A 27,249-nucleotide genomic window follows, 5' to 3' on the forward strand; every position below is an offset into this window, starting at 1 on the left:
CTTACTCAACCGGTTAAATAAGTGGATCACGTTGGATGTTAGTATCAGTCTAAGCAAAATTTGGGTCTTTTTCATTTTGCCAGAAAAATTAAGTCTGATCAATTGATGCATATATTTGGTGTGGATCAACGACGAGTATTTAAACACGAAAAGGGGCGAGAATTGAATTAATAATGGTTCCGTTGATAATGGGCGAAACGCCTGCACTCGCCTGCTGCCGAAAACCTGTACTCTCAGTTAGGCTTAAGGGCCATTTGCATATTTACATTTAGAATGGAGTCGGACTAACTGTTGGGCAGGTCCGATGTCGAAACAGAAGTTACTGATCAGTATATTACAAGCAATGGGACTCCGATTACGCCGAAGTTTCAGGCGCTACGTGTTCGTCTGGTTTGAACTTGCTACTCGCCAAATGAATATGGGTTGAGAATAGAAATGCCAAGAACAGGCATACATTGCCGGAATGTAGTTTAGTTCCTATAGAATCAACCGAAATATTGACGTGTGTCCTAACCATATATGTTTACATAGTCGATTATTTCTGCGAGAAACATTAAAGAGAAGACGAACAGAATACGGTTCCAAAATCTATCGATTGTATTTTAGATATAACGCGAGCTTGTTGTACCGTGTCTGGAAAGACGCTGTGACGTTCTGCTTACCGGCAAATCCGTAAACCACGCATCCCTCACGTTATAATCGGTCGAAGACCGCTGCTGTGATCAACCGAGTGAAACAAATAAAACTGTTGTACATTCCTGAGGTGGATATCTAACCCTTATTATATGATATAATACACTATTACACAGCTTCACGTCCCATATGAACGCTTACATGGCCATGCACAATTTTTATATAACGACAACAAACAGAAGGGTGGATTTACGTTGACGCTTTTTCTTATTGGCCATTATTTCGTATTTATAATAAAAGGGCCTCTTGTGCGCGGTAGCGCTGTTTGTGCTGATAGCCAGAGTGACCAATACGTACAGCGACTGGTGGGTTTGACGCGGAATCATGGAAGGATGACAACGGTACTTTTGGTCCTGATGGATATTGTGATAGTAATAGACAATTAATGGAAGAAAAACGTGTAAAATAATAGTTCTTATTAACAGAAAAAAGTATCGTAGTTATCATAGGCGGTATGATATTCCATATGCGATTTCACTCGACAACTGATTTCACGTACGCTAGCAGGTACTGTTCTACAACTCGTTATATATGTCTGACGAAGAATCGATAACAAGAGTCGTATTTTGATTTATCGTAATGAATTACCACTGCGATATAGAGTAAGTTAAAACATAGGTATTAACTGGTTGATACAAACTATGATACTGCCACGAAACGCCAAAAATGATCCACTCAGTTGTTTGACGGCCTCCTGAAGAATGAAAGACCTACAAATTCTAAATCGATAGCGTTCTGATACGGATTAAAATAACAATGGTTAGGCTGCTTTTTTTCTCCACCCGCTGCAGGTATCAGTTCACCCTTGCGTAATTTCCGATCAAAGATTTGCCTGCGTGAAGACTGATGTATATGCAGAGCGTAGCAATGGCCGTGATTTATTAATTTATACTCATGTTGTTCATGCGTCGTTCGGGCCATTTGCCAATCTGCGTGCTCTCTGTTTGAGAGGGAAGGGACCCAGCGATGACGACTGCCCATTGCGCCTGACTAAGTGTTCAGTTATGTCAACTGCGATTATCCGTTGTGGTGGTTTATGCGTGAACGTTATGTTGTTTTCGTGTATGTACATACAAACAATCAACTTATACATTACGCCGATGCTCATTCAAGCGTGATTACCGTCAAGCGACAATAAATCAACAAAGCGAACTCTGTAGGTATCAGATCGCCGGAACGACAGTAGCAACGCCGTCTCACGCATGTACTACTCATGACTCATACATTTACATATAAGAGGAAACATATTCACTAAGGTAACGCAACGCGTTCACGGGCACGTATGCATATACATTTATGACACAACACATTTAAAGCAAAAAAAAAAACGTACTCATTTAGGTCTATAGCCCCGATGATATTCAATTATTCGTAAATAATTACTACTTCACGATACTAACACGTAATCAGTATCGTCCGGAAAATGAAATGTGCCGAACGCCACCCCGTAGTAGAGAACCTGTAACGCAATTGACAAAACAAATAAATAAAAGGCAGTGTTAGATCTATCATATATGTCTTAATCGACTCGTCGATCAAAGTCGGAGGCCTCAGAACCTCAAACCATTTTTTCGAAGAGGTGTTGTCTACTCATTGAGTATGAGCTGTTTTCAATTTGGTGCCGGTACACAGAGAACATTGAATTGGAAATAAAGCGTAACTTTCCATCCATTCCATTTACTAGAATCTTATTTAGTGCCATTGTCTGTCCACTTAGTTCGTGACAGCTGTCGTGCCGCTCCACTTGAGCGTGAAGGGGGAGACATAGCTGACTCAAACGTGACGAATTTACGTCCGAATTCTCTTTGGGTGGATATACGACGTTCACGTATCTGATCTGATTATCCTCATGCTTTCAAGTGAAATACTGACTATATTTACATACGTCTATATACAGGCCCACGATGGCAACCCTTCACTATTTTTCTGTGCGTATATACTTTTATACCTCTAAGTAAATTGTGAAAAAGGATGGTGGGGTGTACAACTGTGTTTTAGGCCATTTTTGGTTTAAGGCAAAAGGTATTAGGCTACAATCGCGGATCTTTTCATTCTGTTGCATCTGCAAAAATAGCAGCCGCCAACCAAATTTCGCTACATTTACTGAGGATGTTATCGCAGAAAGAAGCATATAATCATTACGTATTTTGGGTTGATTTAATACTTTTTCAGTAATACATTCTAATAGTAGTGGGTTAACTTTATTGCGTCTAGTTAAATGTAACTTTAAACGTCCGTTCGTCTCCGGACGTAACGTTGCCGTTTTTGAAATAATTCACAGTGACTAATGCTGTTACGTAATAAATAACAAGCGAATGGCTCTTATTAGTGTTAGCCTAAATAGAGAATTTATCCAAATGAGAAGAAAGAGGCAAAATTGAGCCAGTTAGTACCCTTCGCTACGTCGGTACATATACGTACAGATAATGATTTTTGAGAAAATGATACTTTATCAATGTTGAAAACACCGTCTGAAACGTTCAATCGCAAATTTAGTTTATTTAGTGTATTGTCGTTAGCTCCAGCATAAGCACATCGGTGTATCGTATGTTCTTCTCGAACTCGCAATCAGACTTGGTAGACCACGTATCTTTAGCGATGGCAGTTGGTGGCTTCATGTTCTTGATATGTTTAAGTTTAACGTTGTGAAAGAAAGAACTAGGTTGACAAGAAATGGACTGAAGCGCCTCAAGTGACCTATGACCAGCTGGTCCTTCTTCCTGACCCAACTGGCAACTTCCTGACCCAAAACGACGCCTCGGTAGGATTTGCTGCTAGTGTCAATAGAATATTCAGTTCAGTCTTCGAGGTTTATTTGAAAAATGTTTAAATATGAGCGTGTTTGTATAACTGTTTCTTTGTCGGGGGTGTATGGGTGAACTGGGCGCCGGTGATGATTTGGCGGTTGTTTGGAGGGTGTTAAAGACGAGAACGTGGACAAAAGAATATTGTACACTGTATCTGACTGTCATATTAGCGTGACCGTTTGCTTCCGGTGTCATGGAAAATCGCGGCTTCCATTCCTTGTAGCTAGCAGTTATTAATACATGATAGGTTTTTTTTTCATTCGATAATAACACTGGCTGGGGAACGTTCGGTCCTTTTTGTTGATTGATTTTTTCGAACGGTGTTCATACTATAATACGTCCCTAGACTTTTAACCACCGTCGTATTACTGACAGGGACAGTTTTGCTCAAAGTTAGAAGCGCCAGACACGTCGCTTCGACGTAAGCACGCCACGTTCTGATTTTATACGTTATCATTATCGTCTTAGTATATACGTAAATATATGACGCGACGCCGGTGTACTGTACATGTTGAAACTTACGACGCTCATGTTACTTGTTTTGCCAGCGTTGTGTCTCAGAAGTGACGGAGCCGTAAAGGTGACAGGTGATCTGTGTTCGACCCTACCCTGCAAAAGAAGGAACAGCGGCAGACGTGGGAGGTGGCCGCGTGTAATTCGTGTCATACCCGCATTTTTTTCATCATGCAGCGATCGTTCAGATACAGTTATGTGATGCATAGATATATATATCCAGCCAAAATTCATCGTTTCATCGTTGATACGTATGTAAAAAAATGTATCCCTTTTATGTAAATACATAAAAGATATCATGTTGACAAGTAAGAAAGAGCGTACGTGGCTATTTTTGACAAACACATTGTTCCGTTATTACTATTCCTACTGATGCCGGTAGTGTTTCGTAGTATGACAACAAGCGGGTTGGTGACGATTCCTCGTTGATCGGCAGTAGATCCTCACGAGCCGACCAAGCAATCAGCTGTGTTGTTGTAGTAGCCGTTGCGGCGATGCTTTGCGGGATAGTTTTGATGAAGTACTGTTGCTAAGTGTGTACGCCAGGTGCCGGCTTGTTGTAGCAAGCAATGTTACGTAAAACAACATTACGTCAATCTGCCAACTATTGACAATACTTCAAGTGTTGTGTTGATACGGCAACGACAAGCGCTACAGAACCTTACAACAAAGCGATATTGTGACCAACCTGTCCTAGCCTCTGCGACTGTCATCTGCGAAGTTTTTCTCCAACAAGATCTTTGACATTTTCCGAACATGTTCCGTCGAATCATTTTCTGCCCGCTTTTCCTTTCTGTGCGAAGTTTCTTCGATGACTAAAAACGTGTTTGAAGGCACCAGACGATTTTATGATTGTCAATGTGAGCCAGCTATCGGGTTTCAGCATTCATTCATCTTCTTTTGCGCCGACTTACTAAAACTGGGCGTGAGGTTTTTGCTATTCCTGCTGCGGCTGTAGTTGTCAACAGTAGCAGCTACGGCGAACAATTATGCAAAACTATCTACGGTTGTGAGCCTGCTACACAAACACAGTTGGCTGGCGGCGTTGGTACGAGGTCGCGCGCCGCGCTCCAAGCCAACGTGAGTTGGTACAATTGTTGTGAATGAATAAATTTGATGACGGGAAGAACGTAGCAGGATGAAGAAGCTCCCGGAAATATTTTCTATTTTAGGACCAGTGTATATTCTTACAATATATTGACGTGTGCCTATTGCGAACGAATAAATCACAACTGAGAGCAGGACAACAGCAATAACAAGTTCAGTGGTGGAGGGGCTATGCGACACTGGCATAACCTCCCATAGATGCCACCTAGTCATCACTTATGCACGTGACGTGATGGACGCTCGCATATTTCAACCTAAACATAATATCTTAGATCGTATTCCCGGTAGCGTCTGCTGTTTAGGGCGTTCCCGGTAATTCATTGAAGACAAGTATCTCTGGCAACTGGTTCCGCAAACATCGTATCTGCTATGAGCAAAAATTATAGAAGTGATAGGGTTTCATTGGATCTCAAAAGCTAGATGAGCTGTAGATTGATGCATACGAAGCAAGCTATGGTGCAACGGTGCTCACTGTATCCATGACGATCATATTTTATGCGGGAAAAAGGCCAACATCCGTAGTCGACGCTCAAGCCTAAGATTAATACTTCAGTTGAAATAGCTTTTAAGGAGCCAAATACACTTCTCTTGGTGATAACTTTTTTTCGAAGAAGTCGAGAGGAAAACTTCATGAGAATGTTGGGGCTAGTGCTAAAATGAAAATAATTCAAAGAAAATTATCTCTACTCTAGATTTGGATTGCTATGCGGCACGCGCTGAATTTATTTTACTTAGAATTTCGACTACTTACCCTGCGTTTTTTTTTTTTCTTTTAGGATAAATGACACAACAAATATCCAGATGCAATTTTTCATAAGAAACGAGAAAGGAGAGGGGGATGGATATTGAAAGAGTTTACGCCAGGAAAGTCTTCCGATGTAAAATATCAGTGTGTGTATCTGTTGAAGGAAGAGTTTGCATGGAGCAACAAATTATCCAACAGTAAATTACTGATCATCTAAAAAGAGTAGAAATAGGAATTTCTACTATCGAATAATAGACAACTACCGTTTAGTAATTTATTGTTATAGTATCATTTTTATTTATTATCATATTAGTAATGATTGCTACTAAATTTACAGTTAATCAGTAGCACAGATTTGTGGTACGCATTTATGAAAACCGTTATGTTTCTTGCGCTTATATGAACTTTACCCTCTGGCTGATCGATCTTCGATAATATTTTGTCACAAATTCGTTTCACAGAAAATTTCCGCTAATGGGGGAACGGAGCTAGAAAATGACTGCAGTTCCATCAACGCAGGGTAAGTTGTAACAGGAGGGGGCTAAAACCGATAGGATTTGTCCTAAGTCAATATATAATTATTATCGTCGTCCAAACGTAGCTTTTTTTGCCTCCTCTTCCTCGAACGGTGTAGGAAAGCTGAACGGCTGTATCACACACACGACCATTTAAAGTATTAACATGACCAGCTGCAGGAGCATCAATGGGTTCAACAACTACGGATGCTGGTGTCCTGCCGCTGATGAATAGAGAGAAAGGGTAACAGGCACCGAAATTTCAGGCTTCATAATAGACGCAACGACAATGCGCAAGGCCAGGCGCTACGCCGCCAATCGCTGTCGCCTTCGGTAGCCCCAGTGGCAAATGCTGTACTATGATTTGTGGCAGTTTGGCGTTGATCGACATCGTGTGCAGATCGTCATTATAACAGAACTACCGTGAGTCGAACCATTCAAATCAAAGGGATGATGATGGTAGTAATGTCCGTCTACGATATACCAGCGGACAGATGGTAACCAATGCAGTGGCTCTATCGACGTTTAGCTATGGCTAAGCCGTCTCCTCTGCTCGAGCTTGCCCATGCGCAGCGCTGTTCCTTTCATCGGCGCTGGAAGAGAAGTATATTGTGGAGTAGAAGATATTCAAGGCGTAAGAAATTCTATTTTCTATCCGCTAGTTATTGATGATAATTCGCTGTCTTTACCGACTTGTTCCATCACTGCTCACGGGAAACGGGAGAAAGAGGGCTGAGTTGGAGGTGAAAGCGTCGGCAGTGCTTGTAGCATAGTTAAATTAGCGACAATTAATGGCGCCACAAAATGCCACCTGGCAGTTCCAATAATAATAGAGGAATGGCAGTAGTTTGAATAGCGAGAAGCATCGCGCTCTGGCACGAGCCAAAGGAGACGACCGTGAAGATCATCCCTTCAGAAGAAGAGGAAAGGCAGTAAGGTTTGAGAAAAGAAAACAGTGATATCGGCTGGCACTGTTTCCTTTGTTGCTGGTTAGTGGATTTCTCCCAGCCTGAATCGCAGCTGGCGTCGAAGTCTTGGGGCCGTCCGTCGCCTGTTGCTGGAACACAATTTTTCGGTACCCTCGAGCACTACCGGCGTCACTACGATTCGTATTTGCAGACTGTTCGTGCCAATGGCGCTTCGAGCAAGCTCATGAGTTCCGACGGATGAGCGTCGTGGAGCTACAGAATCACAGACCCAGCAGCCTCGAGCATTAGAAGCAAACACTGAGACGCCTTTCAGAAAAACCACATTCAAATCTCATTTGCCTAGCTGTATTTATTCCGTCTTAGATTTGTCGCTGCTGCCGTATGAGCTCTGCCGCTTCTGCCGGTGGAAATTTGAGGGCTGTCGTTAGAGGACGTAAAAGTGAGTACGTTCGGACAAGTTTAGGATGAACTCATTGAACAGGCACACATGGGCCTTTCTATAATTGACCGGTGACTTTCAATTGACCGGTATAGATGATGGGATCAACGTGAGCCTATCATGCAGTCGGATAGATTCAACGGCTTTTAAAATTCGGTCTTGAATTACGCTCACATTGAGTTTAGGGATTCTGCACACATGAAGCAACAAGCGCTGCCAACGTCGTTGACTAAAGTACAGTGGTAGGGCTTACTTCTTTCCGGAGCATGACAATTTGCCATGGCGTATGTTACTCCACGTTTATTGAGCTTACAGGCACGATTATTAGCATCGTATGGGAGCATGGCAAGTTTGACAATCACTATCTAGCAGTACGACGATAACCTTTGTTTGATATATCTAGTTATTGGCAAATGGGTTTTGAATTGATTGAATCATTGCAATGCTGGTAAACAAAATTACGTCAAGATTGAAATAAGCAAGCCTAACACGCTTTTTTAATATCCGTGGCCGGCACCCCATCAAAGATTTTCGAATATGATTAGCTGAAGATACATCCATCAGGTAACACAAATGGATGGTTGTCTGCACGTTCATTGCTGAGAGCTTGGAAGATATGTGCGGTGATTTATAATGATCTGTTTGATACTACTTCTGCACATTTATGGTGGGTTCGCTTCCTAGAAGCCACTGACGCTAATTTCTGTCACAGTCTTAGTCTCATTATCTAGTGACTAGTGATATTTTCTCTTAGACAGACCTGTTACTTTGTTTGCTAAGATAAGGCGATGTCCACCAGCAAAAACATAGCGTGAAACTTAAGGATCCCATAGAATCCGTGCAACTATTTTACCGGGTTGAGAATTCCATATTTTCATTTGGCATATTTTTTCCAGTTGTATTTATTCGTTGCGTCCAGATGCGACGCTGTCGCCCATTTCATATAATTGACATAATTTCTTGTCAGTAAACGTTGTCTCACAGTCGATAAAACTGTGTATATATAATGGTCCAACATTGAAATGTACATTTCATTTCCGCAGCTGCCATGCGCTGCCAAAGGCTGTCTCATTATACAAAACGCAACATGAGTATATTCACGCAAAGTATAGATACACCAAGCGAAAAAATGAACTTGGGAAGTTCCTCGCCTCGCTCGAAGCTGTTTTGACGCGTAGCCTGAGAGACAATTTCGAAGCGGTCGCGCCTACTGGCTCCGCTTTAACTGAATCCTTGCTTTGTATTAATTATGTACGTCTAACAACAAACGTACTGCTTTGCCTGAACGAGAATCGTTGCAAAAATCAAAACCTTATTCATCCATTAGGTAGAATAGAGTGAGTAAGGTTTAGGACAGCTAAAAAGTAGACCATCTTACTTGGGCCGTATCCAATATCATTGTTGTGGTAATTACGTGTGGTAAAATTGTAGTCGATATGACACAGTAGCTAAATAGTCACGGCAAAACCAATGGGCAACAAGTCGTTGACATTGGCCGAGCTCTAAAACCAGTGCTCCAGTCGGCGCCCATTGAAATGTTGACGCGCTGATGACGTGATCTTCACGGTCCAGTGTGCGCGGGCCACTGGTCATCCATACAAAGCCATGGGAGCCAAGACAGCATCCAGCAGCAATGGCCGAATACTACCACCTCAATAAATTCAACGCTGCCGCTCGAACTATAAGGGTACAGATATCACAAATCGGGTCGCATAACAATCAAACCTGCGTTTTCTATTGAAACGTCAGCCAGCGACCTCTGGTGGCCCGTGCATAAGTATTACTCGTGGACAGAAGGGAATACAAGGATAAACAGCATGATGATAGCATGTTCTGGCGATATCTGGGTCTCAGCTAGGAGAGTCAGCATTTCTTTGGGATTCGCCACACTGACTTATTCTGCCGCATAGTCGAAAGGCGAAAATAAAAATTAGAATGATAATAAAAGCGGACAGAATGTAGCCTACGCTGCTAGATCCCCTTTCCTTTTTAGGTGACTGGAGCGGTTAGGTTACTTATTGTCGTTGTTTATGCGTCTGTGGCTAAAAGTTGATTAGGATACTCCCTGACTTAGACAGAAGCATCAAGTCTGCATTTTCGATAAACTAGACGAAATGGCAAACATCTTATTAAAATAGCTCCAAAATGTATTTGTGCGATGTAGTGGGCTATGATTTAGATTGCTATTGGATTAGGCCATCTTGCGAATCTTCTACTATAACTATAGGTACAATGCTCATCTACGCATACCCCAATGAATAAACGTTCAAGGAATTCTACATTTAACTGCAAATTGGATAAGCAAAGCATGTCAGCTTTGCTTTTGTCAGAAGTGCCCAACACCCAATAAAAATACACTGTTAAGGTGTCGGGTCGATCCGACAGAATTTTTATTTGATTTCAGGACCACAAACGAAACACATATAGCGACCTGTTGCTTTTCTGGGTTGCCAACATAGGACGACAGCAAAAAGAACGACTATTGCCGAATGCATGGTAGAAATGAGGGAAGAATTATTTTTTTGTACGGTTCCATAATGATCAAGAGCTATTCTCAGCAAGCGTTTAAGGCATGCCTGTTTTCTGTCCTAAGAGGGACCACTTGACAGGGGATAAAAATGATTGAGATAATTGAGCAATTGCCATTTGATATAATAGATAAATCGCTGCAATTTATCGACCAGGCCTTGTACGCTGTATGTCTATGACTCACAGATAGGGGGAGGCCCTTTTTAACAAAAATTCCATTAATTCTCAGTGTTCCAGCATTACTTTGCAAAGGATAGACTGTATACTCGGGGTCAAAGGATCGTCCAGCTAGCTACATGCAACCCCGCGTTGCTTGTTAACTAGGACTTCTGCTTGTGGTTGGATGCTAATATTTTATCTTAAACTGTCGTGTCAATTACCGTTGGGCTGAAGTAAAATATCATAGAGACCTCTCCTTGAAGTTTTTTGATTCAATTAAAACAAGTTATAATTAACTTGACCATTTTGGTCAGTGTCGTAACTTGGGCGTATTTAGCTAGAGACTGCTCACTGGAGCGTAGTTGTGACACAAATGAACGTATCTATGTAATTCTTCGTTCGTTTAATGAAGGCAACTTCATTTTCTTTGCAGACTATCGACTTGGTAGAAATGTATCCCCAAGGTTCGTTAGCCAAATTACACGACGGTATCCAACTGGCATTCTTTTATATAATCATCTGCGTCGTTCATTTCCCTGTATTAATAGAATGCCATTAACATCTGTAACATTGTTTTAAGTGGGCATAAATGAACACGGTCTCAGTCAGTCATCAGTGAACGGTTCCAACGGTATCTTTTCTCGTAATTATAGCTGAGTATGGCGAAACGAACGCAATAAGGAAAACCGTATTAGGCTGTCACAAGCGAATTCGGCAGATATTTGAATTTAGTTACTTTTGAAGTAAACGCCGCTAAAAGACGAAAATTAAATATCTTAGTATATATTTGTTAATGAAAACGCTTGAGTTTGCTGCAGGACGAATGAGTTCAGAAGTGAAAACGTCTCTTAGTTTTAAAAATCAATGCTTAATGGTAGAATTTTTGTTTCTCAAAGGCTACAGCATTGGGGAAAAAAATTCGTAGAAGTACTAGGCAGAGGAGCCTTAAACGAAACCACTACACTTGGAAGACGTAGATGTGTTAAAAGTTGAAGACCAGCAAAAAAGTCACCAAAAGTCAGGGCCCGAAGGACAAAAACGCATTGCCGAAAGTGAGGAGGCTCTCCACGAATGCACAAGTTATAAACAGTGTGGAAGCTGTGAGGGTCAAAATTGGCATTTTAAACGGAACGTGTTACAGAGTTATAACCCAAAGACTGAAAATGCGAAAATTAAATTTAGAAAAACAGACGGATCTGCCGTGAATGGACAGTAGGCCAATTAGAAATGCGTGTCGTGTATTCCCCATGCACTCGGCGAAGCTTAATGGATAAAAAAACAACCCGTTCGAAACATACGACTACCATGCGTGAGGCGTGGTTCGGCCTCTGACGCCAACTGGAAAAACCGGAAAGGGATCAAGCGAAAGAATGGCGTCGTTGAATGAAGAGGAATCAGATTGTATGGCACTGCTAAGTAGTTTCGGATGTAGGGTGATGGCCGACAATGTGTGTGCCTCTATGAGATATTGACAGGAAACGGGAGAAATAATGCAACCTGCTGTTTCGCTGAACAGTCAAAACTATGCAGTCTGGTTACGTTAGGGCAAGGCCAGACCTCATCTTACTTGCTGGATAGAGCAAAGGAACAAGGTTGGCTATAGATAGAGAAACCATATACAGCAACGGAAATGGCTGTCCAAAAGTTATCAGAGTGAAAAAAGAAGAATATAAAGAGGATCGCTCATCATTAGTCCAGCTGGTTCAAGGTGCTTTAGTTTCAAAGTCCGCCGCAACAGCTTAATAGAGCCATGGATGCTTTCGTCAGAAGATCCGGGTAACAATCAGTGGAGCTGTAATGGTGTTATAAAGCAGACAAAGCTGCGATCAGATTCAAAAAACTATTTTCAAGGTTAATCCCGTATATCGATTCCGGGTTCAAGGGTCATCGTTTTTTTTTTTGATGGACGATTATCTTCATAAGCATAGTGGTTACGTATAGAACGATAATGTTGATTGTAGTCATCATCGTATTTCGTGAATTTTCCTGTATTGATTGCGTCTAGTACGTTTGGCTGTATCTACAAATACTTGCGCAGAAAGTAAATTCGGCTTTTTTTTTTTGCATCGTCAAGTACCGACTCAATGACGTAGTCCTCTACGTGGTCGAATAACTAGCTTCGCTTCTGATGAATAAATATCGTTGCTCCGACTGGACGCGGACGGCTGATGCGTAAATCAGTTTCGAAAATACTTCAAAATTTCGCCCCTACACGGCGAATAGTGGCGGCAGATGGCCGCTCGATGGTCACTGAATCCATTGAAAGTTAATGTTTACGTGATTAACACCTCTGTGTTGCTAACAATAGATGTTTACTGATCACTTATGCGTTATCAGCGATTCGTCATGTGCTTGTTATATACGATTTGTCACAGACCTATACTCTATTAGTCCACGAGTTTTTAGCAGCGTACAATCACTATTGCGTAAAATTAAATTAATCTAGCTTTCAGCTCGTTTGCCCTGGATGATTGTACAGGCTCGGGTAGATTACCAGTAATTAAGCGCAAATAGATAGGCCCATAATGCTACTATACTATATATTTGAGGCCGATAAAGGCATCACTTCACGTATGGTTGCGCCTGTACAAGTCGCCCTTATTTTTTCGTATAATTACATTATCCGAGCGTAAAAGTGTCTCCCGAAGTCTTTATAGCTATCATTCAACACGACCTGTTCATACGAAACGCGAAGTTGTCCCCGAAAAACTTAGACAACTACCGGCGAGGGGTAACTTTTCTTTAAGGCTGCAGTTGTTCTATGGATAACTCACAATTAAAACAGCAAAAGCACCCTCGGCCGATTCCGCGTCGGTAGTAACAATATAATAATAGCATAATAAAATGCTAATTCTATCTAATATTCTGTGGCGATGACGCAACATTAAGTGTGGACCAAGAACGCACCGGCCCATTCTATCGGCTTCGTGCGTATAGGGAGCTTCAATTTGCAATTTTTCCCCACTTGTTTGCCTTGTCGTCCTTCAACAGAGATATCGGATGGGAACGATGATGGTGACGCCGCTGTCTCTTCACCTTATCTGCTGTGGCTCGTGCTTTTTTCTTTCTTATCATTTGCTTATTTTCTTTTCCATCTATACTCGCTTGCTGAATGGAGATGACGAGCAACTGAGGCTAAGACTGAGTTCCTTATCCATATTATTACTGTTGCAGTTGTGGTTTTTGTCTATTGGTTTAAACCTCCTAAGTCGTGTTCCTTTAGCGATGTCTCATCGTTCTGCGTCTGTGGGAAAGTCACACGATTGCCAACGGCACGTATCGACGCTCAACAACAGACAGCAGCGGGGAGTGTGTCAACAATCGCCGGACTCAAGCCGGACGAAGCTGCTTCAGTACGGGAAACGTGTGCCTCCGCTCTGGCGTCTCCTCTACCATCTTCCGTTTGACTCGGACTATCGGGGAGATTAAGAGAGGAGGGTAACAGTGCGGAGATCACGAAATGACGGGACCGACTTCGCATGCGATAATTGTGTTTAACGTCATTTTAGAATTACTGCGTAGCAGCTGTCGCACATTCTCACTATTAAAGTCTGCCAGATTTAGGTAACTCACATGGAAGGTTATTCACCTTATACGGTACCTAGCGAAGCAGAGCTCCTACCTCTTAATTAATCTTCAATCTATAACCTGATTCATATTGTTTATGGTATTTTTACTTAGCTATACGTACATTTTCAGGCCGTTTGTGAGCGATTGTACACACACCCCATTAATCAAACCTCAACGAATGTCAGATATAAGCTTCTAATCCAATGACCTCCTGGTCTTTGCTTCTTATTTAGCACTACATCGTTACTTTATAGATTAATCCCTAATACAATGCTAAGTAAAACCATTTTTTGTAAAAACCATTACTCAGTTACTATAAAAAAAATACATTCATCACTAAATTAGGCCTAATTGTTCATCAGAACATTACTTTGCTATATTACCTACACAAAATGCAACTTGTAAAGTGTACGATCGTGTGTATTTTTTTTTTGTTTCGTCGTCAAGTTCGTCCTAGCTACTACATTCAGGCCCGTCTTGCAAGTCTGTCTAAATTTCTAGCTGTTTTTCATCGCATTTCGTTGCAGTAGCCGAGTCCGAGACGACGGCTGCTGATGGACAATTTATCCTTACCTGTGTACGTACACACAACGGCGTGCATTTTTCAAGTAAACGTTCCCTACGAGAAAGCTATAGGGAATGACGTAAGCTATATGTTGGAGACGTTTTTTAACTTCCTATAGTTTAAAAAAGTTCTATTAAGTGCGGTGCCGATTAAAAATTCGCTATAATCCTACTCGGTTCGCGTACGATTTAAGAGTTCACAGGAGGCTAGCGTACTGAATAGTGTGGCAGGTTAAGGGTCGACATATTAGCTGAGGCTGAACGCTGGCTTGACGTGTTCGAAGACGTGGTCAAACATACTGCTTCGGTTACTTCTACTCGTATGTGCTCCGATAACAGGCTCAATCAGGCAACACAAAATTAGACCCCTAATTACGTAAGTGAAATCAGAGAGCGAGACAAATGTAGTGTTGTCCGGGCTTCCCTGGCCAGCTCTGATAGTTACTGTGACGTTTACCAAAACCGTGGCACTATTTAGATATACTTATGTGTTTCGATACCGGTAAAGACGGCGCAGTCAATACACCTGATTCACGACCACAGAGTTAATATATGCACGCGTGCGTATGGTAATTGTATCTAATCTCGGTGATCGTCTGTTTTCCTATATAATTTTTTTGTTGTCATACTTTTTTTTCTCGAAATTTTCGTTCATATGCCTTCCAGTATCTGTGACTGTCGCCGAACAAAATTATGTCGCATAGTTTAAGCCTTAATCGAATCGCAAGGCAAATGACGATTTATGTGCTAAATAAAACAGGACAAAATCAGCAGCGGCATTTGTCAAGGGTCGATAATCAAGACATCATTGAGTACAGGAAGGAAAACACAGAATAATAGTACGTTTCTTCTGATACTGTATTATTATCATTAGTCTTCTGTCGTTGCCGACGAGCTAACGCTTGTGACGGGTGAATGCCGAAGGCCGATAGTATACTCGAATTGGTGATGATGAGAGCAATGATGGTCAGGTGGTCAATTCATAACCGATAAACTAGATAATTCTGTGCAGCGAGAATCTACACCAGACGATCGTTGGAACAGATGGACACCTATCGAGGGTTAGAGAGTTGAAACATTGCATATATATATATATATATATATACTAAGATATTGAAACACTAAAAGCGAGCTAAATTTTGCTTTGTGTCTATGTAATTTTTGGTGGAAACTCACTGTCGATCGCTTCCAAATAGCCGCCATTGTTTTGCCCGCTATAGATGCAATTTCTAGATAGAGTAATCCACCAGCTGATTGTCACTGTTTTCGTTGCTGTGACCGACGTTGAGTTGAGCGTCTGCAGCGTTCGTGGTTCACGGAGGTACGGTAGGATATAGTGATCTGCTGCTCTACTTTAGAGTACTAGCGGAACACAAGAGAGTCCGGTAATAATGTTTTGTGAATGGATATGTTTATCGCACACGCTATAGATACAAGAATGTGCGACTCTACATATTTGGAAACTCTTCGTTCGGAAATTTTAGTTTACTAATAATCATAGATAAGCTTGTCAGGCTGCAAAAAAAACATAGGAACTCCTCTGAAATAGATAACTACAGAGTATCTAAGAGCAATGTGGTATTTCATGCCGTTTTCGATAGTTATAGTTATCTTTTATTCGATTTGACCTGTACCTTCTACCGTGATGTCAGCGGCTTAAAGGTACAATCCGGCCCGTGTCGTTTATCCTAATAGACATTTTAGATAATGATCTTTTCAATATGGTCGTATATTTGGACTTAAAAAAGAGGAAGAATCAGATAATTGTGTAAAAATGAGAAGATATAATTAGCGGAAGCTCGTCAGTTTTAAACGATTCGTAATCGATGTTGGCAGCTGCCAACGCTCCAGAGTATTAGCTTTCTTTTACTTTTATTCAGGTGACAGAGCAGGCGGTTGATTGGCGAGGACACCTTGGGGGGCCTGAAAATTTTCTAAAAGAACTTACATTTGCTGCTTGCTCATTCATTACATGACTATGCATCGTCTAAGATATTCTGTCGTCATCGAGGGTCCTACATGGTCAAGCGTTCTCGCAAAAGTATCGAAGGCAACTAGGTTGAAAGTAGTAGTGACCAAACCGAAGAACTCTAATAATGTGGCCGCCCAGGGCTCCTGCTGCTGCTGCTGTTGCTGCTGCTGCTGCTGCTGCTGCTGCTGCTGCCGCCGCCGCCGCCGCCAGGTGACGTAGGCAGCAGCGGTACGAGCAGTAGAAGTGATTATACCTCCATGCAATGAGGGCTCCACTAGTATGGTGTTTCTGTTCCGTAGCCTCGTGCTTCTTCACTGCAAATCATTGTTTGATGTTGTTAGACTCCTCTGAGCCTCGTTCTAAGTTGTGATGCTGTTTTTCATTTAACTGTTCATATAATAGCGGCAAAACGATGTGAGATGGAGTTGGGTTAAGTGCGAGAAGACAAGAAGAAGGAACACCAGTGACGAAGAAGCAGACGACGGAAAGGCCTTATCAGGCTGTCCTGTTTGCCGAAGTTAAAATTGACGCAAGAGTAGGGTCAACGGAACAGCATCACAGAAAGCACCAGCTAGCTATAAAAGAAAGATGAACTTAGGCTAAGGTAAACAATGGCTTCGTGTTGTTATCTTCGGATTTTGCCGGCGTGGTATGATTATGCGAAGAATTAGCGTCACAACAACAGCAGCAGCAGCAGCAACAGCAGCCTGGGTGACTGGGCACGCAAACCCGACGCGTCGGCATCAGTATAACATTGGCATATATTTGATAGTGGTGATGAACGTGATCCATTCACCGTTGATGCTGTTATTCCCGGCTGCTGTCTCCGCGTTATAGAGTCAGTTAGTAGGAAATGACTTGCAGCATAAAAGTAGTACTGGTTCTTTATAGTGCCTGTTGCGTGACGGTCCCCTGGTGCGAGTAACTGTGTTCAACTTTAATAACGTATAGCCAACAACATCAAAACTATAGTGTCATAATGAAGAAGCTATCTATGATCAAGGGGTTGTTTTAGCTGATATATATATGTAGAACGAACACGGTAAGCAAACCGTACTTCGCCTAGATATGTGCCGGCAGATTTAAAAAGAACAAGAAACACGTTTGCGTAAAGATATATAACTATAATTTATAATGTTAGCTTTCTCATTGAACTTACGTTTAGGGTAGTTAATGCGGAAAACACAACGAACGATACTGGTAATAGAATAAGGCAGATGTGACTATGCTAGAGAAATCTCAGTTGCATGAGCCCTATTGGCCACATTTATTATTTAATAAACTGTCCACAGGTTAGATGTCCTGACTTCGACCAGCGACTTTCAGTTTTCGTAGCCAGAAAAAAACGCTTAGGTTATTAAAAAAAAAAAAGGCAGATTGCCTCCAGCGTCAATAAATAGCAGTACGGTTTCGTGCAGCCCTGTGCGTGTATCTATTTCACAGGTTCGTCTGATGTGGCCTACTTAAATCGTTTAGTTAGGGAACATCAAGACCGAAACACAACAGCAATCATAATGTATACATAATAATAACAGAATGGTAGAATTCTGCCTACCTAAATTGTTTTGTACGATCGTTTTAGTCAGACCTGAGGGTCAGTAATTCGTATATCAACACTATGCGATCTCATACCGATTGCAGTCACTTATATAACGCAATATGCGAGAAATGGTTTTTTTTTCATTACAAATTAGTTCGTAGAGACTTACCACTACAGGCCGAATTGTTATTATACTGCTTGCCTATATTCTACCTCTGTGATTACATTGGCCAATCAATGAGAAAAACAAGAACATACAAGAGGTGTTTCGATCTGAATAAATCGTTCGTTACTGTTGACTGTGGCCACTTAAGCAGTTCAATTTGCCTCATGTGTAGAACATGCAGTGCCTTGCCTTTGAAATCCTGGACCTATCAACCTCATGGCTGTGGCCAACCGTCACAATGAGTCAATACAGACAGAATCATGTAGAAAGACTGTACAGACGATGATTGCATTACATTGAACGATGACCGCTGCAGCGAAAGTGAATGAAAGTGGGACACTTACTTGCACACGTTGCGTCGACCAAATCGCTAGCCAGAAGATCTAATGGTGGGCGTCGACGTCGACGTCGTCGTCGTCACGGTGATATTGAGCTGAGGCCAATATCGATAGAGGAATGAGTACTCTATGGCAGACGATGATCAGCATGGGATGATTCCCTTCTTAGCGTAGTGTGACAGATAATGTTCCGTATAGCTATGAACTATTCCTAGAGTGGATACAGAATTTTGTTGGCTTTTTGCGTCAATGAAAAAAAGTTGATAAGCAACATCATCGTTCCTCTCTCTCAGATAAGTGAGATTAGCATCGGGTAATTAATAGTAATGGATTTCTCTCAGTGTCAACAAGCTCTGAACAATTCTGTTTATCTTTCGAAAAAATGTAATGCTATATGATCCTGTTCTCATTTCTTTGTGTTTCCGCACATGTAAGCCCTATGTAATTTTTTTGCTGTCGATCTAAAAATCTTGTCAAAGCCCGTTACAAAGTCAGAGCTTGTTTGTTCGTGTATTGGATTTAATTGAAGAAGACAGATTATTTGATACGTTGTTTAGCCTGCCCTTTCCTTCATTTTGTCAGGTAGGCTTAGGGACTCTACTGGCCAAGTAAAATCGTTCTGTACGAAGTCGATCATTCAGATCTGACTAATAATAATGAATTGTTTGGGCTTATGAACCCTTCAAATGGAAAACGACAGCCAGTTTCGAAACAGAAGTTTAAGCAGGCCCCAATGTAGATGTGGGTAATCGATTTTGCCCTCTGTATGGTGCAAAATGAGAGAGTATGGTTAGCATGATACCGCTTCATTCCTGATGTATTTACTTCTTCCCTATTGCACACGGGAACTTTTCGCCTGTGAGGGCTAATGGGAAGTAAGAAAGTAGCTGATGATGAACGTTGTCCAGTTACGAAGAAAAAGCTTATTTTGCAACTCAAGAATGAAAAATTACAACTGAAAAGGTAAAATGCAGATGTTTTTTCTTCAGAGTTACACTGTTCAAGAATTTACGCTTTAGTGCTTAAGAAACTGCTGCTTTTATATTCAGTTTAGCCTTACATTGTTCAGTGATTTTTGTCTTTTTATTATATTGTCAACAAAAGGCGTCCCTACAAACGTTTCACGTTCATGTTGTGTTCCACACTGCTTTGTACACTCTGGTTCGTAGCTGCGAAACCTCAATCCTAGGCGCCGCCTTTATTTCGTGGTCATCACGTTGTTCCCGACCATGGTGCCTTGTTCGTTGTGTTAAGCACCTAGCAACGTACTGTAGTAAATCTCATTTCATCTGTGTCTTCAGAGCCACAGAGAATACAGAGGTACATCATGACGATACCGATTGTAAGTGTACATATACTATTTAGAACCATTCGAACACTCCGCCGATTCAGACTCGTAGTTTTGTTTGCTCACTCTCTGGTTGTAATTCCAAGTTTGCAGGAATACGTTATGGTCTCTATAAGCTGAAGAGTATCTGTCTCCGTGAGGAGAATCAATGATAATAACATGTTCGCCTAGTTATTCACCGCACTTTTGTCTGTGTGTTATCGTTTGGCTGTTGTTGTTGTGGCTTCGCGTACGTGCTGCAACAAAAACTCAAGCTTCGTTGAGGTTCAAGTGACGTTCATTCTTCATTTCCAGATGACCTGATCGAGTTCATAGGTAGAAAAAATTTATGAAGACAGCTAATCAAATGGATAGAGTGAAGATCAAAGGAAAAAAGCTCTATGACATAGAAAGAAGGCTCGGCTAGTGTGAGCAACAGCAATCTATTTGTTCAGTCGTAGAGGGCACATATACTTCACAACGCGCTTTGACGGTGCTTCTGATCACTCTTCAACCAGCGTTATGACCACCGTCTTAAAGTTACAAAGCCGGTAAACGATGCATACAGATAAAAGTGCTAGGTAAATACCAATAATCAGCAGTCAGTCGAACGAGTGGCCTGAAGTAACTGTGCCCCGTATACAGCCCTTCCGTTGTTATTGTTGTCGACGAGACTACGCTTCAATTATTTTTCGTCCCGCATAGTATTTGTATCTGGGTGATACGGCAGCCGATGAGAATCATCTACGGGCTAAAATTTTCCGGTGGAGACGTTCGCCTTGGCTAGTTGAAGTACCTCCAGCGCCAGCAGCGTCCAAAGTGGCGGCTGTAGTGTGATGCCTGACTCACGATCCCGGCTAAGACTTGCGATAAGACACCGCCATATTGTATCCTCCTGTCATCCTCATCCTTACATTGTTGCTGCTGCCTTCGTTAGTGTCACACCTCTAAAGCTCTTGAAGTTAACTTTATGATTTACCTTATACTGACGTCCGTCGTCTATAGTGTTTATTGGTGATTTATTATATTTTGTAAACCTGAGCAGAACATGCTCCCTACAAAGAATTTTACTGTTTTTAAATGACTCTGACTCAGGATGATTCTGTTTTATCCGACGTCTATCCTTACGAACCAACTCAGTTTTATAGTAAAGTACAAAATCTATTTCAGCATTGCTCGACCGTTGTCGCTTTCGTCAGTGTTGGTTGCCCGTTGCATTTGCATTGTTCCATAGTGTGATGATGTTTTTTTGGGAGAAATATCAGTCATTGGGTTTTTTTTCACTGTTTTAATCGGCCTCCATCGTGGCCACCACAGTGGGCCAATGACTAGCCGAGATTCATTCGAAAGCTATAATTAAATGATCTTTACAGTTACAACAAAAGATTTTCTCTCAGCGAAACTGAGAAAAATTACATTTACGTAGTTTGTGCTAGCAGGTGGTTCTAGTAACAGGTTCGTCATGTGGGTGCACACAAGTTGAGAACACGAATCAGGTCATCACGGGTGTGTTATCTGCCTATTACAAATGAGTCTATTGACCACTTTTATGTTTCGTCAACACTCGGCTGCTGTTTTGATGAGTAAGAGCATTTATTCAGCCTAGAACTATCTGCTTTACGACTTGGACAAAATTTAGGTATGTCTGAGGTTTTCCTACCTTAAGAAATCCGCTAAACCAATACCCTTCTGGGCGCCTACAGAGGAGTTCCACATCCGTCTATTGTAAGGCGTGTCATTGCGATGGCACTAAGCCGATAGAAACTCTGATCTGCTCTAGAGTTGATAGACACGCTTTTTTAGTGAAATGAGCAGAACGAATAGAGTGTTATAGAATCAAGGCTGGAACCTATTATACATATTTGTTTGAGAGAATGATACCACTCGCTGCTCTCTGAGTAATTGCTTTTCCTTTTAGTGATCTGCCGCACTAGCAGGAGTGATGAGCTGATAAACAGTCGATTCATCTAATTTTGAATAAATTCTAATTTTTACTTTCAGTACTAATCAAACTGCCTCGGAAACTGTCTTTCAGTTAGCATTTTGTCTACTCACGCGTACGTGCTGCACGCGAAAGTGTGAGCACTATGGGGTGTTCTCGCCTGCGGCCTGTCTAATTACCATGAGATGCTGGTGACTGGCTATCGACAATTTGTTCGTTTGCAGTTTAGCAACAGACGCGCACTCACCATCCCTACGCGCTCTCCCTTATTTTTGATTTCGTGATTCAGACCCATGTTATCGTCAAACTTGACGCATAGCTTGCAATATCAAGAGTCAAAGGAACAAAGGGAGCGAGACACAATAAGGATCAAATGTTAGTACGGTGAGGCCCACCGGTTGGCCCGCTGCTGCCCGTAATGGTCCCAGTACGTCACAGTGGTGAGATAGCTTAAGTTAACTCTGGCCCCACCGAGTGAAACTGGAACAACCAACTGTCGCAATGATGGCACCGCCTTCGTCATCTGTCCAGTTTGTATTACAAATGCCAATGGGAGTCGAAGAGAGGGAATGGGCCTGGTAATAGGCGCTGACTGATAGAAATGTCCAACGTTAACCCCGCGGCAAATGACAGACTGAGAGATACGAAAGCGCCAGGGCGACTCTAAAAAGGAAAACTTATTACAAACGGAAGAGGAATAAGCGAAAAAAGAAAAGAGCAGAAATAAGACACTACAGGATTTGAGCAGGAAGTTTAGGGATACTAAAAGAAAAGTATTAAGTGAGTATACACTTTGCAAGGAACTTGAGCAAAAAAAATTGTCTTTTAAGCGTAGCTGCCTTGCGTTACGATTATGAGCGTTTGAGTAGGTAAATATCACTGCTAGTGTTATTGACTTAGTTAGTTAGGGTTGTTTGGACTGCTGTGCTGAGTAAGAATCAGGCGTATTAAGAACTGAAAATAGAATTGAAAAAATATTTTTTTTTTTAATTTTTTGATTTTTCCAGTTACATTCATATTGGTATACTGAATAGCTGAAAAAATCAATAAAAATCGTACATACAGATGTTTGAAGGATGGGTCATCTGTTTTGGTTTCATTGACATCAACCTATATGAACTATTATTAGTCTTCCAACTTCTAGTATTTACGCACAAACACCTATTATAACGGTACATGTGGTAATAATCAGCAAATTAGACATAGAGCTGATTTTGCATCCTAAAGGTAATCCAAATATACATAGCGATCGTTATCTTCTTGCATTATATACTCGTCCGTTCCGTTTGTAATAAATTGAGCAAATGACGAAGGTTTTCTATGAATTACAAAAACAATTTGTAGGAACTTATCTATACGTGTATAGGTACTGATGGTAGTTTAATATGGTAATAATAATAATACGAAACCTTTAAACGAATCTGGTGGAAGGAGCATTTCAACACAATCAATGCTATGGATCAACGCTATGTTACCTCATCCAGTTATTTCGTTAGATGTTATAACTTGTGATCATAAACTGACAGACTAATGAGACAGAAACAGCACCATTTTGTTCGCCGATACTCCAGTGGCTCTACAACCTAAGTCTCTGGCCAAGGTGTAAAAATTTAGAGCTGGACTCAGGTGTTTGTTCCCATCGAGGAATCGCTGGCGTAATTTTGGATTAGGGCAAAACCGTAACAGCTTAGTCACAACATTTACCGGATCATGGCTTAAAATACTGGGAAATTATATCTGTGCAATAACAAAAAACAGCACAAAATGCTAGTGCAGAGCGTAGCAATAAATTTGCGCTCGTTGTACTAACAAAGCGATACCTACATTCGACCACAAATTATCATTAGCGATGATCCGTATAGCTTAGCAGTCTATCAAAACAGATGACTCAGAGCTTGTTTCGTAAAGCGGAACTTCAATCAGAATGCCTTAGATAGATATTAGTATACAGCAATATCTATTTAATGGCTGGTTTATTTGTCTGTTGGTTCCAGGTAAGTCAGTCGACGATCTTCCTTGTAGACGCTAATACGGTACGTTATAATAACATTGTCGTCAAGGGAGAGCGGTAACAGAAAAATGATGGCCAACTGTTGTGACGATGGCTGAATTGATTAAAACAGGACATAGGTTTTCACGAACGGACACTGCGTTCAACCTTTATGCGTAGAAAATTAGTTTGTTTTTAAGCAGTCTGTTTTAGGTATGGCTATCTCATCTCAATTATGTCAACGTGCAGTTTGCTATAATATAGATAATACGTTTATAAAATTCATATTCATTTACAATGATAATTGACCTGTGTATGCCCGACTGTCAATACCAACCATTGCCAATTGGTCCGATTCTCGAGCATCTGTTTTTTTTTTTCCAATGTATTTAATTTGGGATCGATTTTTAACTAATGGATTCCTTTTCGCTGATCGTTTCATCTACATCTCAATCAGCGATAACCGATACGTATTGGAATAATGTCGTTGAACGAATGCCATAGCAAACAATGCACGCACATACACAGGCGTAGTCATAGCATCTGGCAGCGCTCGTATCTCGCACGCAACGATCGAATCGTATCTATATATGCGTATATACGAAAAACAAAAAAGAAAGTCGTTGATAGGCTAAAAGTGTTTGATCTGGATTGTCTGCATCGAATGTTTCGCGAGATGGGCTCACGCGAAATCTTCCGAGTGAATTGGGTCGGACAAGTCAGTCAAACGGATAATGTAACGGCAGCAGCGGACTACAAACTTTCTTGATACGGGCTGTATTTTTATTTATCTGGGATACAACGCATGCGTGATGGCACGGTCCGATGCTGTGTAGCATGTGTGTGGTATGATGGTACGTAGATGCTGTGACAGTAACGGTATCACGACAGGTAGTTCCCCTTGACGCACTTTCATAATTTGGGTTTAATTTTTAATAATAATTTGTGTTGAGACAATTTATTCGTGTATTCACTTTTGGACCGTTACCTCCTGTCGCCAATTAAGTAAATGTAGGATTAGTAGATGGTCGGTCCTGCCTTAATGAAACTTCGCTTTAGACGGAGGGCCCCTCATAGCACTTTACTGACTAATCTACGTCCACTTTCGAACTTGCATGACCTAACGTGTCTCTAAGTTCAGTGGGCAAACAAGTTCGCATCCTTGATGGCAAAGCGTAGTATAGTTTCTTAGCAAAATGACTCTTCAATGCTTAGTACCTTATCAACTTGTCTCATAGGTTGGCTATTTTTTTCAAATTACAAAGTTATCCAGAACAATGGACGGGATAAACCGTGTTATCTGTCCTTTGCCACTTGAGGAAATGGCTCGCGTTATCGTTTTTCTGTACTTACCGCTTCCGGGAAGTTAACGAAACGTTTAGGAAATAAGAAAAACTCTACAGATGAACTCTGCAGAGTCCATCAAATATTAAGTGGTTACAATAATTCGTCCCGTCACTATCTTATCTTTTTTAGTTGCGTGTTTACTCACGTAAGATTACGGATGAAATGCAATGATTGCTAACACTTGACACTTTCTCCTAGTTTCCGTTGAAGGCGTCCGTTCTCCTAGTGCATATTTTTCTTTTGCTGAATTCGAAGTATTTATTGAAAGTGCCTGCAGGTTTATGGGAGTGTGTGTAAAACCGCAACTATTAAATCCTGGATGGATGGATCGATGCACGATGAACGTGCACGTTTTTTTTTATTAACCGATCGGGTCGTTTTGTTCGGCAACGTTACGGCGCCACGCAGCACAACACGTTACGCTATTATTAGTACGTTTGTGTGCCGACGCAGTTGTTGTGTTTATACAGACCATGCATTACTTACAGCATCCGGTCGACGGGTTTTCATCCTATGAATACGGGCAACAGGGACGCTAGCAGCGGTTGCTACCACCTCTCGAATCGTCAGCTTATCTTCAATAATCATTCGTTTTTTAATTTTCCACACAAAACAGATAATTATATTATACAGTTTTTGCACTGTTTAATAGTAGAGCTGCTCAACGGGTCGTCAATCAGTTGTGATGTAGCAGGACACGTTTAACAGGAGTAAAAATAGAAGTAGTGTGTTCTTGAGCTAGAAACGAAATAAAAATGGTAGGTTCGTGCGATTTTTGCTTGTTTCTTGGCCGCTTGTGCTACACAGGGGTGCAACCAGCTAACAAGTATGTAACTAGTCCAATCAATAGACTACGAAAACTAGATAAAACTAATGGTAGACCTGTTTTGTTGTTTTTCTTTGTATGTACTATAGTAATGTACTTAGAGCGGTTCAATATCTTATCGTTTGATGATAACGACGATAACAGTAATATTAAGAGTAACTATTTTGTTGCAGGAAGATCATCGTGCAATACTTGCGCTGTAACAGCAATGGGTGATAGCGTAGGCGTAATAACAGGCTGACCTACAAGCTTCGTTTCGCCTTTGTTTCATTATTGATTCGTGAATTTCATACTAGGCCTAACGCAAACAGAGGCTCATATACATATCAGTGATCAAAGTGTTGCAGTTATTCTACAGAATCTGGGCCGGTGCTCAATTAAAATGTGCCAACCTTCCTCTTGCTATCCCGCAGTTCTTTTATATGAGAAGTTTTATTTATATTATAATACTGTTATAGTTACCCCGTTACAAATTTCTACTGATACTGTCCTATGAATCCCGTTACTTCCTTTAGAGTGTATAATTTTTGTTACAAGGAATATGTAACGGTAGAGGCAATAGTTAGTGGGAGCAGTATTTATTGAAGGGATTGGACCGAGATTATATCTGCGTTTCATCGGTACTCGCTAGATGCGTCGCAGTTCATGGTTAGTATATCTGTGATGTGTACTATACAGCCCTAAATTCAGAATGCGGCCTTTCTGTGAGTACGCGAAGCTGGCGGTGGAACCAGCCCTCATATTCAGGTTACGTCAGGTACGAGGGAAGGCTTACCGTTAAAGATACTTAACCGCTCGTAGGTTCAAACTTTAGCTTTTGCGAAACAGCTTTCTGGATCAACCTTCTTTCAAAGACCGATGTCTATGTTGCGACATTTAGAGAAGGGTAATTCGAAATTTATCGAAATGATACAAACTACATTTGTAAAAAAAATCCCGCAGCGCGTGCGCACTGTCCACTTATATCGTCCACAACCTCAGACTACACCAACATTTCCAATTTCTCTACTTATACAGACCATGAAACAAATCGTGACCAATATTGAAAATGGTAGCATATTAACTTTAGAGCGTAAAACTGTAATATTTGTTGATTTCCCTTTTTCATTTTAGTTCGCCCAAATATGCTTCCAAACTATCGAGCTTCGCCACGGCACCAACACGGTCAAGGTGCTCATAATGGCCGCCGATATTTAACCGTTTAACCATAGAAATACGCGTAAAAATAACA

At 41.3% G+C, this 27,249-nt stretch overlaps 1 protein-coding gene and 4 long non-coding RNA genes across 8 annotated transcripts in view; 3 read left to right on the forward strand and 2 right to left on the reverse strand.

Moving 5' to 3' along the window:
• Rhp (GTP-Rho-binding protein rhophilin) overlaps positions 1 to 27,249 on the forward strand; it is a 151,587-nt gene that overhangs the window by 10,009 nt on the left and 114,329 nt on the right. The gene's annotated exons all lie outside the window — the stretch shown is intronic.
• The window catches only part of LOC147752054 (uncharacterized), a 37,629-nt gene that overhangs the window by 127 nt on the left and 10,253 nt on the right, over positions 1 to 27,249 (forward strand). The window lies entirely within an intron of this gene.
• On the reverse strand, positions 234 to 5,889 carry LOC111270984 (uncharacterized). 2 transcript variants are annotated; one of them, XR_002686580.2, is made up of 3 exons: positions 4,702 to 5,889; positions 2,027 to 2,152; positions 234 to 713 (listed from the first exon to the last, which is right to left on the reverse strand). It is a non-coding gene; the product is annotated as an uncharacterized LOC111270984 (long non-coding RNA). The 2 variants fall into 2 exon arrangements; XR_002686581.2 differs by having other exon boundaries at positions 234 to 716.
• On the forward strand, positions 3,160 to 25,962 carry LOC111270981 (uncharacterized). Of its 2 annotated transcripts, none has more exons than XR_002686576.2 (5): positions 3,160 to 4,264; positions 5,897 to 6,011; positions 6,327 to 6,385; positions 21,915 to 22,635; positions 23,850 to 25,962. It is a non-coding gene; the product is annotated as an uncharacterized LOC111270981 (long non-coding RNA). The 2 variants fall into 2 exon arrangements; XR_002686577.2 differs by having other exon boundaries at positions 3,161 to 4,264; positions 21,949 to 22,635.
• Positions 14,657 to 18,863, reverse strand: LOC111270983 (uncharacterized). Of its 2 annotated transcripts, none has more exons than XR_015315138.1 (3): positions 18,593 to 18,863; positions 15,747 to 15,932; positions 14,657 to 15,622 (listed from the first exon to the last, which is right to left on the reverse strand). It is a non-coding gene; the product is annotated as an uncharacterized LOC111270983 (long non-coding RNA). The 2 variants fall into 2 exon arrangements; XR_002686579.2 differs by having other exon boundaries at positions 15,747 to 16,856.

The sequence above is a fragment of the Varroa jacobsoni genome, unplaced genomic scaffold (assembly GCF_002532875.2).
Source record: "Varroa jacobsoni isolate VJ856 unplaced genomic scaffold, vjacob_1.0 contig00230, whole genome shotgun sequence".
NCBI classification, from domain to species: domain Eukaryota; kingdom Metazoa; phylum Arthropoda; class Arachnida; order Mesostigmata; family Varroidae; genus Varroa; species Varroa jacobsoni.